The 19037-nt window shown below is 39.7% G+C and overlaps 2 protein-coding genes across 2 annotated transcripts in view; one reads left to right on the top strand and one right to left on the bottom strand.

Moving 5' to 3' along the window:
- Nucleotides 1-19037, top strand: part of LOC136882144 (uncharacterized) — a 504614-nt gene that overhangs the window by 174203 nt on the left and 311374 nt on the right. The gene's annotated exons all lie outside the window — the stretch shown is intronic.
- The window catches only part of hdly (hadley), a 111433-nt gene that overhangs the window by 34527 nt on the left and 57869 nt on the right, over nt 1-19037 (bottom strand). The window lies entirely within an intron of this gene.

Raw genomic sequence — 19037 nt, 5'->3', positions numbered from 1 at the left:
TGAAACCAGTCTATAGACTGATGACTCAAACAACAACACTACAGTATTTATTTGTTACGTCAGTTTTCCAGTCTTTATTGCCTGCAGAAATTTATTATATGCAATTAAATGCATCCCTCACCCCTCTAACCCATAAAAATTACTTGCCTATTTTCTCCCCCAATTTGCCTTACACTTCTATGCTAAGCTTTCTTATGTGCCGTAGTTTACCTCTGACTCTGTACAAACCAAAAATAGCCCCTGTAAACCCCTGTCCTCTTTAGTTCATAAAAATCATTTGTAGCTTAATTTATTTCGCTTTTTGTCTTGAACTTAAATACTGAATTTCACAAATTTATGTGATGCTGTTTTCCCGTGATGCTGTTAAGCAGAAGCGTTCGATATGGCAACCATGTTGTCATATGAGCAATACTCATGGATTGATAGATTGATGGCCAACACCAGGGACAACCGACAAGCCACTTTCAAGAGGCAGGTAATATAATGGGAAAGTCGTGTAATAGCCTTAAATTTGTGCCGACAAGTGGACAGTTTTAACAAGTACATGTATACATTTCCTGTTGCCTGATGTAAACACGGAATTTCCAATTCCCTCCTCCCCTTTCCACGAGCCGTTACACGTGATCTGGATTCTCCCTTACAACGCTGGTAATCCTTACAGAGAATATCTATGAAATATCCGGCCCTTTGTTATGTGCATTTACGAGCGATTCTTATCTCCAGCCTCTCCGACTTCCGGTATGTGTCTTCCCCAAGCAGTCTGTAGAGATTTTGCCATGAATGGTACGGTATTCCTTAATGAAGTGCATAGCACGGGAAGTGATAAAAACCCCAAACCACATCTTGACGCAGCAGGAAGAGTATGTTTGTGGTTAATAGGTTATGATACAGATACGATGTGGCGTATGCGGGAGAAGATTGTATAATCTAGATTTTGAGGTGACTATAAAGGTCAGCGTGCGATGTCTTCAGCCCTTTAGCTTAGCATTAATGGCCAGGCTTGCCTTTCTCACATCAGCTAGTAGGCCCTACTGGAGAAGTGTTTCCCTCATAATCCAAAGTACGCGGGTTCGATTCATGGCAAAGTAGCAGATTTTGAATATGCATGCCTTCTGGTCCCGGAGGCTCCGGATTCGATCCCCGACCAGGTCAAGGATTTTCCTGGATCTGCGGGCTGATTCGAGGTAAACTCAGCCTCGTAATCTGCAGGCCTTCGAGCCGAACAGCGGTCGCTTTCGGGGTTCTTGCGCCATGGGGTTTGGTTTATTTCTTCTTCTTCTTCTTCTTCTTCTTATTATTATTATTATTATTATTATTATTATTATTATTATTATTTTCTTCGTTTTGGCCATCTGAGGGCCACGTTAACTCGTATCAGTTTCGTTTCTTCTGGTCTTTCCCTTTGTCCAATTTTCTTTCATTCTCGAACTTAGCGACATTCTTCGCCCTTCTGGTCACGATGATTTTGTTCTGGGCTAGTCCTGTCCTGAAAATCTGTGCAAGCCTGAAATATTTATTTATGTATATATTATACAATTGGCTTTACGTCGCACCGACACAGGTAGGTTTTATAGCGACAATGGGATAGGAGAGGGATAGGAGTAGGAAGGAACCGCCCGTGGCCTTAATTAATTCTTATTTTGATTTAAAAATCAAGCTGTTGTATATCTCTGGTTCCTGTATTCCCATTTTTTCTAGATTTCTTTGTACCTTTCGGATCCAGCGTTGTTCACAACAAACTGTATTATTTGAAGTGTTAACTGCCCCTGGTCCATTCTCAGGACGTGTTGAAGAACACGTTCTTTCACTTCCATATGATGTCCGAGAGTTTCTCTCTTTTGGTATACAGTTTTCGGTTCGCTCGTCTTTTACAGTTGGCTGTCCTCAGTTCTTCGCTGTTCCAATCTTTCATTCCACCATTTCTAATCTCTTAAGTACTCCTGTTCGTACTAGGTTAAGAGTTTCTGTTGCGTATAATGCCTGTTGCTCACGGTCAAATTAAAGTTTTATAAAACTTTTCGTAAAATAGGACATCTTCTATTCCGTAAAATTAATTTTATGAAACGTACCAATCAGCGAAGCTGACATCACGATGATACTGGCGCTACGTCGTGAGAAGATTGTGAAGCTCGATTGTAAACAAACACTTCTTTCTAAAATGGCAGGATCCTGGTGGACTAAGGAACCTGCTAGTGTTTTACTGGACGAATACCAGAAATATCCTTGTTCGTACGAAGTTAAAACGCCACTTTACCACAACAGAAATGCAAGAAGAGAGGCAAAAAATCAATCGCCGAATTCCTGTATGAATACTGGTCTTCTAACCTCAACTAATTTTCGACCAAGGGCAGCAATCCTCTACCTTCTTCTCTTCTTTTGATCCAACCCGAGTCCAGCATTTCCTGGCATTTCTTTTCTTCCTTTTTACCACTGTACAACATATAACTGCAGCTAAAGCAGCAAGTTTTGCTTTGTTTGTTGGAGCAATACTCTCAAGTTGAACAGCTGATTCTTGGTTTAAAAGTTTATCGATAGATGGCAGGACATGCACATCCTAGTTCAGGAGTGAGTTCATAGATGGCCATCCTGATGCTTCAACGGACTTAATAAAATAATTTTACCGTGAGCAACACAACTTGTTTTCACCAAATTTTTATAAAATTAATTGTACAACAAATTTTACGAAACATTTTACCGTGAGCAATAGGCTTAAGGCTTCAGGGTGGATCACTACCTGGTAATGTCTCAATTTTGCATTAATCGAAATATTCGTCTTATTATAGACGTTCGTAATAAGTTTGTATGCAAAATTCATTTTTATTTGAGCTCCCATTGCTTCTTTTTCCGTCAGCACAGTTTCTATCCATTCTCCTGGCTATTTAAATCTCGCCACCTTCTGAATTTTCCCCCCTTCTATTGTCATCCATCTGGGAGCTGTCTTGATGTTTGACGTATAGTGTGTCATTTCGATAGTGATCTGTAGACATGCTTTAGCCGCTTGTCTATCTAACTGTGTGGTTTGGAGAACCGCCTTCTCGAATGATACCGACAATATCACATTCTACCCGCATTCCTTTTTTGTTGTTGTACCCCAGTCGTATTATTTATCCTTTCTTTCTTACACTCTTTCTTTCTTTCTTTCTTTCTTTCTTTCTTTATCCGTTTACCCTCCAGCGTTGGCTTTCCCTAGGACTCAGCGAGGTATCCCACTTCTACCGTCTCAAGGGCAGTGTTCTGGAGCGTGAGAGTTTGGGCTGGGATACAACTGGGAAGGAGGACTAATACCTCGCCCACGCGGCCTCACCTACTATGCTGAACAGTGGCCTTGTTGGGGAATGGGAAGATTGGAAGGGATAGACAAGGAAGAGGGAAGGAAGTGGCCGTGGCCTTAAGTTAGGTACCATCCCGTCATTAACCTGGAGGAGAAGTGGGAAACCACGGAGAACCACTTGGAGGATGCCTGAGTTGGGAATAGAACCCACGTCTACTCAGTTGACCTCCCGCGGCTCACTGGACTCCGTTCCAGCCCTCGTACCACTTTTTTTATAAATTTCGTGGCAGAGCCCGGAATCGAACACGAGACTCCGGGGGTAACAGTTAATCACGCTAGCCGTTACACTACAGAGGCGGACCATTTATTTATTTATTTATTTATTTATTTATTTATGTATGTATGTATGTATGTATGTATGTATGTATGTATGTATGTATGTATGTATGTATGTATGTATGTATGTATGTATGTATGTATGTATGTATGTATTTATTTATTTATTTATTTATTTATTTATTTATTTATTTATTTATTTATTTATTTATTTATTTATTTATTTATTTATTTATTTATTTATTTATTTATTTATTTATTTATTTATTTATTTATTTATTTATTTATTTATTTATTTATTTATTTATTTATTTATTTATTTATTTATAAAATTTGTTGAATATGTTCTGAATATATAGTGTTCGATGTTCCTTAAATCCTGTACTTGGGTTTCAATAAACAGTCCTTATGTCAGATCGCCTTAATGCCCTTAAAAGGCTCAATATCTACTTTCAGGAATTATATTTATGGACATGACCTTAAGGTACCTTCTTAAATGAGAAAAAAGGAAAGGAGTAAGGAAAGGCATATTTTTGAAATACTTTCTTTTTTCTCGTGGCAAGGTATGACTTTGGGAAGTTATTCTAAATTAATAATAATATTCGGTTGATATTAAAAATAGTTAATCTGAAATCAATTGATTTGATGTGCCTCAAATATACCCGTACGATCATTTCAGAACTTTGAATAAATTTAGTGGCTCTTACTTTGCCCCCTGGGCTGAGTGGCTCAGACGATTGAGGCGCTGGCCTTCTGACCCTAACTTGTCAGGTTCAGTCCTGGCTCAGTCCGATGGTACTTGAAGGTGCTCAGATACGTCAGACTCGTGTCGGTAGATTTACTGACACGTTAAAGAACTCCTGGAGGACTACATTTCGGCACCTCAACGTCTCAGAAAACTGTAAAAGGAGTAGTGCTACAGATCAAACTACAAGACGCCTCTGACAGAGGTCTTTTCCGACACAAGATAGTGACGAACGGGCTAAACCGAGACAAAAAACCGAAAAGAAGACATTATGTCTCTTGGACAGAGGAACGCAAGCAGGCGCACAGAGAAAGAATGAGGAAATTCTGGGCTCAAAAGAAAGCAACGTTCACTGCAAAATGTTCTTTTTTTTTTTTTTGCTTTACGTCGCACCGACGCAGGTAGGTCTTATGGCGACGATGGAACAGGAAAGGCCTAGGAATGGGAAGGAAGCGGCCGTGGCCTTAATTAAGGTACAGCCCCAGCATTTGCCTGATGGGAAACCACGGAAAGCCATCTTCAGGGCTGCCGACAGTGGGGTTCGAACCCACGATCTCCCGGATGCGGGCTCACAAGCTGGGCGCTCCTAACCGCACGGCCAACTCGCCCGGTACTGCCAAATGTAACAAGACTCAACGTCGTCCTCGATGGCCCCAGCGAATAAATAAATAAATAAATAAATAAATAAATAAATAAATAAATAAATAAATAAATAAATAAATAAATAAATAAATAAATTGCATACAATTGGAGAAGGAGGAAAGAAGAATCCTGAGACATATATGGGGCACCAAAAAGCAAGGTGAAATCTGGGTACACAGATCAAGGCAGGGACTATATGCGAGTATAGAACCAATCTCGAGTGTGAAAAGAAAAAGGTTAGAATTTGTTGGACATCTCATGAGGATGGATGACAGCAGGCTGACGAAGGAGATATGGAATGCAACTTGCTTAACTGGAAATAAGTGGATGAAGGAAGTCAGAGAAGATTGGAAGACTCATTGGCATAAAAGAAAAATATTCACTGATGACAGTACAGGATAGGTCCAAATACAAAAAGCTCGCGGAAGGTCACAGATGGGCAGACACCAGGATCCAGATTCAGATCACGGAAGCCGAGAGAAAGAGGAGGAGTGAGAGAATGAAGAGGTATTGTGGGAAGAAAGAAGACGTACCGAACAAGTCACTCGTGATCCTCAGGGGTCGTAACGAACCTAATAATAAAATTAATTAATTAATTAATTAATTAATTAAATGGCGCTGTAAAGCTAAAACATGTGAAAACATTTCTTGGCAGACAAATTAAGCAATTTCCGCAGTTGTGCCGAAAGTTGAAGAGCTAGAGTGTCCGGTAAGGTTTAAAATTGTGAGTCTATGGATAGCTCTATCAAACTGAAAAAAAAAAAAATCTAAAATCACTTCCGGCCTAAATGCAGTTCCGGAAGAAGAGCCTAAAATCGCTTATTTCTTCACTCGTTTTCGTTTTGATCCAAATCCTAGCCAAGTTAACATATTCACATAATTATTTCTGTAACGTGTTCCTTGGTTCAATACCCTCGGGCCTTTTTAAAAAAAATTTTTAATGTCCACACCGAATCTAGTTATAAGGGCTTAAGTGACACTCTGCATTAACCCACATTAGCTCTCGTAGTGGTAGAAAAAAAAGGCAAACAGCTAATCTAATCGACCGGATAAGGATGATTGAGAAAATGATTGTAATTTTTAGGAACAAACAGAGAATATATTCTCATACTGTATTGCAGGGCCTCTCAAACGCCCAAAATCTCACGCGTGCAGATCAAGGCGCAAGAGCTCCGTGCACTGTGCAACGGTGCCGCTCGGCATGGCTCGGATCAACGCTTCGTCTCTGGGCTACTCGGCTAAGCTCGGCTCTACTCGGCTATACTCGGCTCAACTCAGCCCGGATTTGGAGCGCTACGGTGCAAGTGGGGCAGAGGGAGACAGGCGGAGCGAGCGAGACAGGCGTGAAGAAAGAGAGAGTAAGCGCTATTGCTACAAATCGAGGAGTGGGGGGTCTGCACTCTGGTCAACCAAGCCAAGTCGTCTTTTGCACCGTGCACAGTGCATGCACCCTGAGGGGCCCTGCTGTATTGTATTTTATTTATCTAAAATTCGTAGCTCCTATCCCTACGATGTTTTCGACATTGATTTGCTTGTCTCAAGGGCTAGAATGTGGATTTTTAATTAATTATCCACAATTTTCTTTTTCTTTTTTTGCTTCAGTCAAAGCTTACAGAATAATTAATTCGTTGGAGGAACTGCTGGACGGTTACGTCGCGCATTCCTATCTACGAAATGTCACTGTAAAATTTGTCACAAATGGAACATAATAATTGCTTTTACTTAAATGAAGTGAAAAATCTGCGGTAAATGAAGTAATACCGTCGTTATTAGAGAAATATGAATACATACTTAAGGCCTGTAGACAGGACTCCTTTATGTCGTATTCCGCTGCTGGTGCCGTCTTTTGTTAATTTCTTGAGGTCCAGGGCTAGCACCGAGGAATGTGAGTGCTATGTCTGTGGGTTCTCATTATCTTTGTCCCTATGACTAGAGCGGCCAGTTCAAACAGCAACATGGAGGTCAACAGCATTCACGATGTTATTTCGTTCTTGAATGACGCAAAAGACCATGTTATAGTGATGTGGCTGGAACTCTACGGAAAAACAACTAAGGACGCATTCAACAACTTGATGCTGCACATTACAGAGAAATATCGTAAGTACCACAAAAATGATTTTTGTTGAAAGAAAAAAAAGCATGGTCCCTGGACCAATATTTTTTTTTCGAACGAAAATAGCATGATCCCTGGACCAATAAATCACTAGTCCACAGAATTCTTCTTATGTACATTGGCCTTAGCTTTTTGTCGCCTGTTAAATCTTGCATATAGCGATACAATTCAGGAAATGATGTCATTGACAACTGAAGCAATGAAACGAAAGCAAAGAACTTCAGTGAACACAGACATCACACACGAAATTGTTGAAAGTGTAAGACAAACAAAAGACATACGTGTGTTGCTGTGAGCGTAGCACCAGAAGTACTTGTAAAGTAGGTATACATAATATTCTCCAAAAATGAAATATTTCTTAATTTACCACAGATTTTAGACTTCAACTGTGTAAAGGAAATTATTAGGTTCCATTTGTAACAAATTTTACAGTGCCATTTCTTAGATAGGAATGCGCGACGTAACCCTGCTGGACATTGTAATTAAAACGAAGAAAACACGAGTTCAAGAAAGAAGATATTGAAGGAATTTGGTATGTTCTTGGTTGCGACTGCTTTCATGCTGGTACACCCTGACTTGTCCGCATTCTGTCGGACTATTTCGTTCGCGCGGACATTTCTCTTTCTGTTTCATTTAACTTTAAATAGAGGTAAAAATGAATTGCCTTTGTGAGGTTTTAAATCGGTTCCCATCGGTCACTAATAGTTGCTAGTTTTCACAGTATTCTTCTCTTGACCCTAGACGCTCTGCAGCTGGTTTATGGCTGGGGCAACACATGAGCGCAAGGTAAATTCAAATGTGTTTCTTCAAAGAGCATAATGCATGTTCTCACTGTATTTCAAGAATACAAATAAGATCTCTTTGAAGTTGCCTATCGCTCTGTTGTATCCATATCCCAGCTGTCAAAATATGAAAAAGATGTCAGCTCGAGGCTTTCTCTCTGTGGAGAGAGACAAGAGACCTTGCAAAGTTCTCTGATGCATTCTCGTCTCCAGGATAAAATATAACAAAAGAGAAAGAGGGAGATCTTTGTTTCCTCAGCCGTTTGCAGGCGGTGTTCAGAGAGGGATCACGTGGTCACGTCTTTGATCAATAGATATTGTGGGTGTAGTACTCTGCAAACGTATCACGTGCATCCAAAGGATACAAGGTTCCCCTTGCGAAATAAAAATAAATAAATAAATAAATAAATAAATAAATAAATAAATAAATAAATAAATAAATAAATAAATAAATAAATAAATAAATAAATAAATAAATAAATACGTTATCATTATAGACTGTTATGCCTTTCAGCGCTCAGTTTTCGAGCCTCTGTGTATTTACTAAACGTCGCCACAATCCTCTATTTGCAACTAGTGCTGTGGCCTCATTTAGTTCTATACCTCTTATCTTTAAATCGTTAGAAACTCAGTCTAACCATCGTCGTCTTGGTCTCCCTCTGCTTCTCTTACCCTCCATAACAAAGTCCTTAATTCTCCTGGGTAATCTATCCTCCTCCATTCCCAAGACACACGGAAGAAGGGTACCACCTCCAATACCGGAAATACACAGAAAAATTATCTAATACTGTGGCAGAAGGCTAAAATTTTATGGACATGTTAAGATGCTTTCGGAAACCAGACTAACCCACCAAATTCTGGAAAGAGTTGATAAACTGAAGAATTTCCCTTGGACACAACAAACAAAAGCAGACATGAAGGACGCACAAACTCAACCTGAAAAAATATTGAATCGAAATATATACGGAAAGAAAATTGACAAGTGGGAAGTTACTCCAGAGAGTGAAGTTCCAAACAGAGCAGGTATCAAGTGGACGGAAGAAAGGAAGAGGATCTTCAGTGAGCAGATGGAAGCATGCTGGATCCTCCGCAAACGAAAACATAAATAAAGGGACTATTCAATAATAATAATAATAATAATAATAATAATAATAATAATAATAATAATAATAATAATAATCCGAACCATGTGACCTTGCCGCGGTGGGGAGGCTTGCGTGTCCCAATGAAGCAGATAGCCGAGCCGCAGGTGCAACCATATCGGATGGGTATCTGTTGAGAGACCAGGCTAAGGAATGGTTCATCGAAAGGGGGGTAGCAGCCTTTTGAAAGTTGCAAGGGCGGCAGTCTAGATGATTGACAGATATGGCCTTGTAATAATACTCAACATGGCTTAGCTGTGTTGATACTGCTACACGGCTGAAAGCAACGGGAAACTGCAGCCGTAACTAACTCCTGAGGACATTAAGATTTCTCTGTATGCATGGAGAGCTGCATCAAACTAGTCTATGGACTGATGACTCAAACAACAACACAATTAATTAATTAAATTAATTAAGTGGGAGTCATACTGTATCTATGTACAAGAATGAAAATAGATAATAATTAATAAGGTACTTTCAGGTACGTAGAAATATAGGACACGTTTTAAGACATCCAGAACTTCTTCAGTTGGTTTTTAGGCAAGTGTAGACGGGAAGAACGGTAGGGGTAGATCCAGGTGTGAATATGACAAGCAAATTAGAGGAGATGTAGGATGCAGTTGTTACGTACAAACGAAAAGGATAGCTCAGAACAGGGTGGCATTGATAGCTGCATAAAACCAGTCCACGGTCCAGTTTTACGGCCAGTTACCCTTCCTGATATAATCCCTATGTGAAATATATCTAATATCGTGTGTTTTGGTGATGGTTTACAGTCCGTGGTTTCCCATCTTCACACCGGGCAAATCCTGGGGCTGTACCTTAATTAAGGCCACGGCCACTTCCTTCTCACTCCAAGGCCTTTCCCATTCCATCATCATCATAAGACCTATCAGTGTCGGTGTGACCTAAAACAAATTGTAAAAACGAACACAAACACCTAATCCCCGAGCTAGAGGAATTAACCAGATAAAATTAAAATCCTCGACCCGTCCAGGAATAGAACCTGGGAACCTCTGAACGGAAAATCATTACACCGACCACTCAGCCAAGGAACAATGTAATAAAACAAGGTTTTCTCATATTTTGTTTTTATATCATGACATAATAAGAAGAAGAATAAGAATAAGGGCGTGTGACCTCCGTAGAGGCCTGGCGTACTGGGATCTTTCAAAGCTGACGCCCTACAGGCAACTTGCGCGTCTGTGACGATGGAGCTCTAACAACACTCAGCCCGGAGCGAGTGGAATTAACCAATGACAATCTTCGATCCGACTAGGAATCGAACCCGGAACCTCTTGAACCAAATACCAACATGCTAACCTTTTAACCATGAAACCGGACAGGATTTGACGTATTTTGTTTAAGACTTCGATAAATCGTTGCTATGACGACTGCTATCAGTCCGAAAAGCAACTGTTTTTTTAGAAACAATAATTTATCGAACCCTTTGTAAAAAAAATGTCAAAAAAGAAGACGAACATTTAAAAAATAAAATAAAAGATGAGTGGTAATAAAATACCCTGACAGAAAGAGATAGACACGCGCAAAGGCACATACATCGTTTCTTTATGGAGCCGTCGTTAACGGCTGCCATAGATTTATATTAACAGATATGCGAGAGAAATTATAGAAACTCTCATAAAGCCAGTTTTAATTGGCAATTCCATTTCCATTTGTCAAATTGTCTCGCTTTGTGATCGGTTATTGCAGACCTAACTTTTATGAGCGCTGTCCTCGGAGTGAGGGGAATTAATGATCGATAAATTGGAAGGAAAAGAAGAAAAAAGACAGAGAGGGAAAGAAATACGGTGTAATTGCAAATTCTTTGCGGCTTGATGGTGATAGTCGAATATATCGATTTGATCAGGGTGAAGCGGTTAGTGAGTCATGTCCAGAAGTAGACGAAGAGCTATTCAAATACTTAAAAATAGCTAACAATAACCTTCGAAAAAGTAAAAAATTATGACAAACAAGAAACACTCACATAAATACCTAAAAGTCTAGGAAGAAAAGGTTGAAATAGCGAAAGAATTCAAATATCTCGCCGAATTGATTAGTTGGAATGCTGTGGAATACAGAGCAATACAATTCAGGAAAAATAATCTTGAACTGGCCTTCCAACGAACTAAAGATAGATACAACAAGAAATCCCTTTCATGGGGGTACAAAATTAAACCTTATAAAACAGTGATTAAAGAAGAAGAACTATACGCAGGAGAAACACGAAACTTGAATTTCAAAGGCCAGATGGAGAAACTCGAGCTAAAATACAGGAAAATTTTAAGGTAGGTCATAGGACCAATTTCCGGATAATATGATATTCTAGAGCCCGGATTTGTATGCATTAATAGGTTAGAATGCAAACTTACTGAAACAAGTAGCAAGTATAGTCTACCTTCACAACGATTATGCTACGTGGTTTGCATGAACATTAGGGGTACGGCCCATCAGAACCCCTATAATTTATGTTACTCTTGCTACATTATGGAAGAGCGGGTGGCCGACACTTCCTACTAACCAAATTAGTTTGCAATCTAACCTGTTACTGCATAAAAATCGGGACTTTAGATATTACACATAAAGAATGAAACACTCTATATGGAAATTTAAAAACTCTCAGATACTATGAGAAAAAGAAGGATACAATGTTACGGTCATCTCAGAGTGAACTCTAATAGATTAAGCAAACATATTTTTGACTTCTTTCGTATCCTCAAAACGAAACCCAACTGGTTTAAAGAAAGTGATACAGACCAAATAGAATTCAAGATTACAGAAAATTCACTATTTTATCGAACAGCTAAAGTAATAACTAGACCTGGGATTTTAAGGCAAATGCCTATTTCGTTCCTTACGACATAACATGATTTTTGTTAAATATTGACGTTTCATGATAAATCCCTTACATTAAAAGAGTTTTATAGTGCCCTAAAATGCCTATTAGGACCTTTAGAGCCTATTTTACTATTTTAGTGCCTAAAATGCCTATTTTCTATATTTAAAATAAAATTCAACTTCTGTAATTTTTACAATCACCCAATGGACATCCCTGGAATGAGCAGAACAGCAGAGGGTGGGTTTTTCGCAGAAATGTCGTTCTTCCCAGACAGCTGTCACCAAAGGAATGCTGAGTGAAGAGTGGAGGATTAGCTCAGAAGAACAACGAGCAGGTAGTAAAGGACGTACTGTGTCGAGTGACGGGGTGAGGGGGAGGATTATCTAGGAAGAACAAGGAGCAGGTAGTAAAGGGCGTACTGTGTCGAGTGACGGGTTGAGGGGGAGGATTAGCTCAGAACAACAACGAGCAGGTAGTAAAGGGCGTACTGTGTCGAGTGACGGGGTGAGGGGGAGGATTATCTAGGAAGAACAAGGAGCAGGTAGTAAGAAGGGACATACTGTATCAAGTCGCCAGTGAAAGAAAATCTGTTTAAGTGAATATAGTTCATCTTGCCTAAAACGAAATCATCTAAGAGTGCTCTTATACAACAATGGCTTGTACAATTTCCAGGGATGACTTTTGATGGCAACATTATTTTCTGCCAATACTGCAATAAACAAGTATGTGCATATATCTTAAATTTCATATTAATCTAAAACTAAGGTTGTGATATTGGCTCCTCTAATTAATTGTAGAGACCTAGTCCAGGCGACCTGGGTTCGATTTCTAGTATCAGCAGTAATTTAGAAATCTATGAGGTCTGGAACGGTGTTGACCCAGCATCGTGAGGACAACTGAGAAGCTACAGTGAGCAGGGGTCACGGAGGCAAGGCAATACGGCTGAGGGATGTATCGTGCTGACCACACGCCACCCAATATCTGCAAGCCATGAGCTGGGCAGCAACCGTTATTGAAAGCCAAGGCCCTTCGGGGACTGTAGTGTTCTTGTTCTTAATGAACTTTAGAGTAATAATGGCTTAATTTAAATAGTTCAAAATTACACATTTTATTCAAATGCTCACCTTTTCCATTCATCATCTTAGTTTCTGATTGGCATCACTTTATCGTGTTTTAGATTTCACATGAGAAAAAATGCCACCTTCAGCAGCATGCAGATACTGCCAGTCACAAAGCGAAAGCAGCCATGAAAAGTAACATTAGACACTCTGCTCACACAAACTATATCTTCTACAACCCATAATGGTTTCTATGCTGATATGTGTAGAGCCCTATTTGCAGCAAATATCCTCTGGAATGCTGTGCATAATCCTGTTTTCTGAGATTTTTTACAGAAATACACCAAGCAGCACATCCCATCAGCATCTACATTAAAGAAAGCTACTTAGATATTTGTTACAATGGGGTCATTTTGTCAATCAGGGAGGATATTCAGGAGTCTTGCATATCGTTATGTGTGGACGAAACCACCGACTCTGTGGGCACGTACATTGCTAACCTTATAGTAGGAAAACTGGAACCCAATCAGGCATCTACCGCTCACCTCCTTTGCTCTAAACAGCTTGAGAAAGTCAATAGTCAAAGCATTGCATACTTCATCAACAAGGGGTTGCAATTATTGTATCCTGGGAGTGTTGATGATTCTAAAGTCCTTCTCCTTGTCTCCGATGCTGCTTCCTACATGATTGCCACTGCACCTCTCCTGAAAACTTTCTATCCTTCTTTAATTCATGTTACTTGCATGTCCCATGCCTTACATAGACTCGCAGAAACAGTTAGGGCCGAGTTTCCTGCAGTAAATACTCTTATTTCAACAATGAAGAAAGTGTTCTGTAAGGCTCCATCAAGAATAGCCATCTTTCGAGAGAAACTCCCCTCTATTCCCCTTCCACCGCAGCCAATCATCACCCGTTGGGGTTCCTGGATGGAAGCTGCCCTGTATTATGCAGAACATCTTGAGGAAAACATGACTGTGATAGGCAAATTGCCTTTAACGGACAACTCTGCATGTGTGTCGTCTGTCGAAGAGCTGTTAAATGATTGTTCCAGTGTTCAGAGAGACATTGCGTATATTCAGACAAATTTTTCATTTCTTCCAGTCATCATTACAAAAATGGAGGAAAAGGGAAACAGTCTCAAACAGAAATTTTCTCTAAATGAGGAAGCTGAAAATAACAGACAAAGTGCTAGGGGCAAGGTAGGGGATAAAATAAGAGACAAGTGGTCTATTGTACTGCAGAAGAACCCAGGTTATTCAGTGCTGAAACGGGTACATCAGGTAATGGATGGGGAAAAGGTAGACTTACAAAGTGAAATTGAATTGAAAAATGTAGGTAAATTTCCCTATGCCCCTGTAACATCTGTGAGTGTGGAGCGCTCTTTTTCTGATTTCAAAATGATTTTAACAGACAAAAGATACCGCCTTACTGTGGAAAATTTGGAGAAGATTATTGTTATGTACTGTAAAGCAAACTACGAATGAAAGTACTGTAGGAATGTTCCTCACAAATACTAAACACATACTCCATTCGCGTTTACGCCGTTATTGGATGCCTACAGTGCTGTAATTGTGTACAGTGATTTTAGTATTAAGGTTTTAGATCAGTACTGATAATGATATATCATATAATCCATAAGTTTTTTGACACATGACTTTTTTATATTGTTTTTGATATATGTCTTCTTTATTCTGTCCTAATTTTGCAGGTATTTCGGTTAAGAATAGGGATACCACGTTTGTTAAAGTAAAAGAGTATAACGTTACACTTTAAGTGTATATTGTAATATTTTAAAGTCTATTTCCTGCCTATCCACACATTTTAAAAACATATTTTAAGTGCCTATTTTCTCTTTTAAAAGCCTATTTTAGGCGCCCAGTATTTTAAAGCCCCCAGCAACTGGGCTGCCTGTTGGTCCGCGGGTTTTATTGGGTATTTCAACCAGCCCTACTGAATTGTAGGGTCCCCCTATCCGCCACATGGAGACGTGCCCTCTAGGGGTTAACAGGCTCCCCCGAGCATGGTAGGAAAGACAAGGAAAGACAGAGTGAGAAATGAAGATGTTAGGAAGGAAGTTGGGATAGGAAAGCTAAATGAGAGAATTGAAAAGAATGAACTGAGGTGATTTGGACATGTAAAGAGGATGCAGGAGAATAGAATTCCAAGACAGATGCTGGAATCGAAGTACGAGGGCAAGAGACCAACAGTAATACATAGAACAAGGTGAATTGAATCTGCGAAGAGCGGTACGAGAAGACGAAATTTAGACTAGGACAAGATCGTGGAAGAGGAATGGTGGAAGGAAAAGGAAGGTGGATAAGTGCCATAAATACCTCGGCCCGACAGGAGCTGGATGAGGGGGAAATATTAATGATAAATGATGATGATGATGATGATGATGATGAATGGACAGATGACTCTTCTGATTCTTCTCGATCTTATAAAGGCATTCGACTAAGTAGACAGACATATTATTAGCCATACCAGAAATTATTAAATTTTCCGTTAGTGTATTATGTTGGGTACGTTTCTCTCTGAACGGATGTCAACAGTGTGTAACATTATATGATATGTCTAGATGGCGAAACACTGAGATAAATGTAGCTCAGGGTGGGGTATTGTCACAACTTGTGCTTTTTTTCTTCTACGATATTCAATTGTATATTCATACTAAGCCGAATGACACTCAAGAAGAAACCAGGAAATTAAACGAAGACCTGTCAAACATTAACGAATGGACCAGTAGCAACTGCCTGAAGGTAAACCCATTAAAATCTCAAGCTATCATAATAGGATCTAACAAAGCGCATGCCAAATTAGAAAGCATCAATACACCTATTATCAAGATCAATGAAACACCGATAACATTGAAGGAATCCGTAAAGAACCTTGGAATAATTTTCGATGACTATTTACGTTAGAGTTCTGAGATCTTGGATGTAGTTCTTATTCATTTTAGCTCTGATTATGTACTTAATACGTCGAGAATTAAAATTGTTCACTTTGGGAAATCCATTCTTTAACCTACATTCTCTCTCTTTTTTTTTTTTTTTTTTTTTTTTTTTGCTACTGGCTTTACGTCGCATCGACACAGATAGCTCTTATGACGACGATGGGCAGGAAAGGGCTGGGAGTGGGAAGGAAGCGGCCGTGGCCTTAATTAAGGTACAGCCCCAGCATTTGCCTGGTGTGGAAATGGGAAACCACGGTAAACCATCTTCAGGGCTGCCGACAGTGGGATTCGAACCCACTATCCCCCGGATGCAAGCTCACAGCCGCGCGCCCCCAACTGCACGGCCAGTCGCCTGGACTGATCTCCTGGCTGTAGTTATTATCCTTTATAGTTCTAATACGTCCAGGATTGAAGGTTGACATTTTGCGGTGTTCCTTCTCTTCAAGGGGTATGGACGCATTTATTGTACAAGCACTTCCTCATGTTGTAGACATGCTTGCAGCTAGTGATATTTGCAAGATTTTAACAACTCCTTCAAGAATATTAGAATATACGTGAGCCTCCAGAAGAATCTAAGGAGGGTATGGTTTGAAATCGCTTCTGTTCAAACATGCTACACTTAACTGGCAGTCAATTTTCGAACGGGGACAACATTCATGGGAAAAGGCACCCCCGAAAGCCCAGGTTTGATTCCCAGTTCTGCCACGAAATTTGAAAAGTGGTACGAGGACTGGAACGGAGTCCACTCAGCCTCCGGATGTCAAATGGGTAGAGGGGGGTTCAATTCCCACTTCAGCCATCCTCGAAGTGGTTTTTCATGGTTTCCCACTTCTACTCCAGGCAAATGCCGGAATGGTACCTAACTTAAGGCCACGGCCGCTTCCTTCCCTTTTCCTTGCCTATTTCTTCCAATCTTCCCATCCCCCACAAGGTCCACATCGCACGTGAGGCTGTCTAGGCGAGGCACCGATCTTCCTCCCGAGTGGCATCCCCGACTAAATGTCTCACGCTCCAGAACACTGCCCTTGAGGCAGTAGAGGTGGGATCCCTCGCTGTGTCCGAGGAAAAACTAACCCTGGAGGGTAAATGGATGAAATTAAATAAATAAATAAATACATAAATAAATAAATAAATAAATAAATAAATAAATAAATAAATAAATAAATAAATAAATAAATAAATAAATAAATAAATAAATAACGGCATTTACTCACTCAAACTAGGCAATATGCACAGTTGTATTACAGTAACATTTAGAGACAGAAACACAGCACGGAATATTATACGACAGAGCATGGGCATCGGCAATGTGGGCAGGTGCCCCTTCTGGAATGCATTACGGCCTCGATAAATTTTTTGGAACTCTTTGTCTCTGTTAACCTGCAGTTGTAGGGAGGTTCATTTGATTGATTTGTGATATAAATAAGAATCTTTGTGTTTGGAATTATGTGGAATTCTACCCAGCCCCCAGTGAAATTCCTTTTGCGTTCTACTGTGAAAATGTGAAAACAGCCAGTCACAATAGCTCACCACTTCACGAAACATGCAATAAGTACAACAGAATGGCCGTGAACAATATGGAGCTAGATTTCTGCTGCAACAAGCAAACTACTTGTAGGATTCCAGCAACATATCCTGGATTCACGAGGTCAATTGGACTGCATCGCGATTGACTTGTCTAAGGCATTTGATAGGGTAGATCATGGGAGACTACTGGCAAAAATGAGTGCAATTGGACTTGACAAAAGAGTGATTGAATGGGTGGCTCCGTTTCTAGAAAACAGAACTCAGAGAATTAGAGTAGGTGAAGCTTTATCTGTCCCTGTAATAATTAAGAGGGGAATTCCTCAAGGTAGTATTATTGGACCTTTATGTTTTCTTATATATATCAATGTTATGTGTAAAGAAGTGGAATCAGAGATAAGGCTTTTCGCAGATGATGTTATTCTGTACAGAGTAATAAATAAGTTTCAAGATTGTGAGCAACTGCAAAATGATCTCGATAATGTTGTGAGATGGACAGTAGACAATGGTATGATGATAAACGGGGATAAAAGTCAGGTTGTGAATTTCACAAATAGGAAAAGTCCTCTCAGTTTTAATTACTGCGTTGATGGGGTGGAAGTTCCCTTTGAGGATCATTGTAAATACCTAGGTGTTAATATAAGAAAAGATCTTAATTGGGGTAATCACATAAATATGATTGTAAATAAAGGGTACAGATCTCTGCACATGGTTATGAGGGTATTTAGGGGTTGTAGTAAGGATATAAAGGAGAGAGCATATTTGTCTCTGGTGTGATCCCAACTAGAATATGGTTCCAGTGTATGGGACCCTCATCAGGATTACTTGATTCAGGAACTCGAGAAGATCCAAAGGAAAGCAGCTCGATTTGTTCTGGACGATTTCCGACAAAAGCGTAGCGTTACAAAAATGTTACAAAGTTTCGGCTGGGAAGACTTGGGAGAAAGGAGACGAGCTGCTCGACTAAGTGATATGTTCCGAGCTATCAGTGGAGAGATGGCGTGGGAGGACATCAGTAGATGAATAAGTTTGGGTGGTGTCTTTAAAAGTAGGAAAGATCACAATATGAAAATAAAGTTGGAATTCAAGAGGACAAATTGGGGCAAATATTTGTTTATGGAAAGGGGAGTTAGGGATTGGAATAACTTACCAAGGGAGACGTTCAATAAATTTCCAATTTCTTTACAATCATTTAAGAAAAGGCTAGGAAAACAACAGATAGGTAATCTGACACCTGGGCGACTGCCCTAAATGCAGATCAGTAATGACTGATTGATTGACTATAGTGATTGATTTTCTTCATCATCTCAGGCTCACGATTTAGGCTCGAACACTAGTTTAAAATATGATCAAGTGACTAGTAATTAAGTTAGTTGTGATGATTATTACATGAAGTTGTTCCCTTCCTTGCCATCATTATGTTCTTTTCTTCATGTCTCATTACCCCCAATATCTCATCATTATCATCATTAACAGAGTTAATTAGTATAAGTACTGCTGTGTTTCTGGTTTGTAAAGTATACTGTAATTGGGGATTTGTTGTCTGTGGTATGCGTATCATTAAAATATGAATAAAATCAATCAACTAATGATCTGCATTAAGGGCTGTCACCCAGTGGCAGATTCCCTATC

The sequence above is a fragment of the Anabrus simplex genome, chromosome 10, assembly GCF_040414725.1.
Source record: "Anabrus simplex isolate iqAnaSimp1 chromosome 10, ASM4041472v1, whole genome shotgun sequence".
Lineage (NCBI taxonomy): Eukaryota > Metazoa > Arthropoda > Insecta > Orthoptera > Tettigoniidae > Anabrus > Anabrus simplex.
The sequence above is the reverse complement of the archived record's forward strand: the minus strand, read 5'-3'. Positions and strand labels throughout refer to the sequence as shown.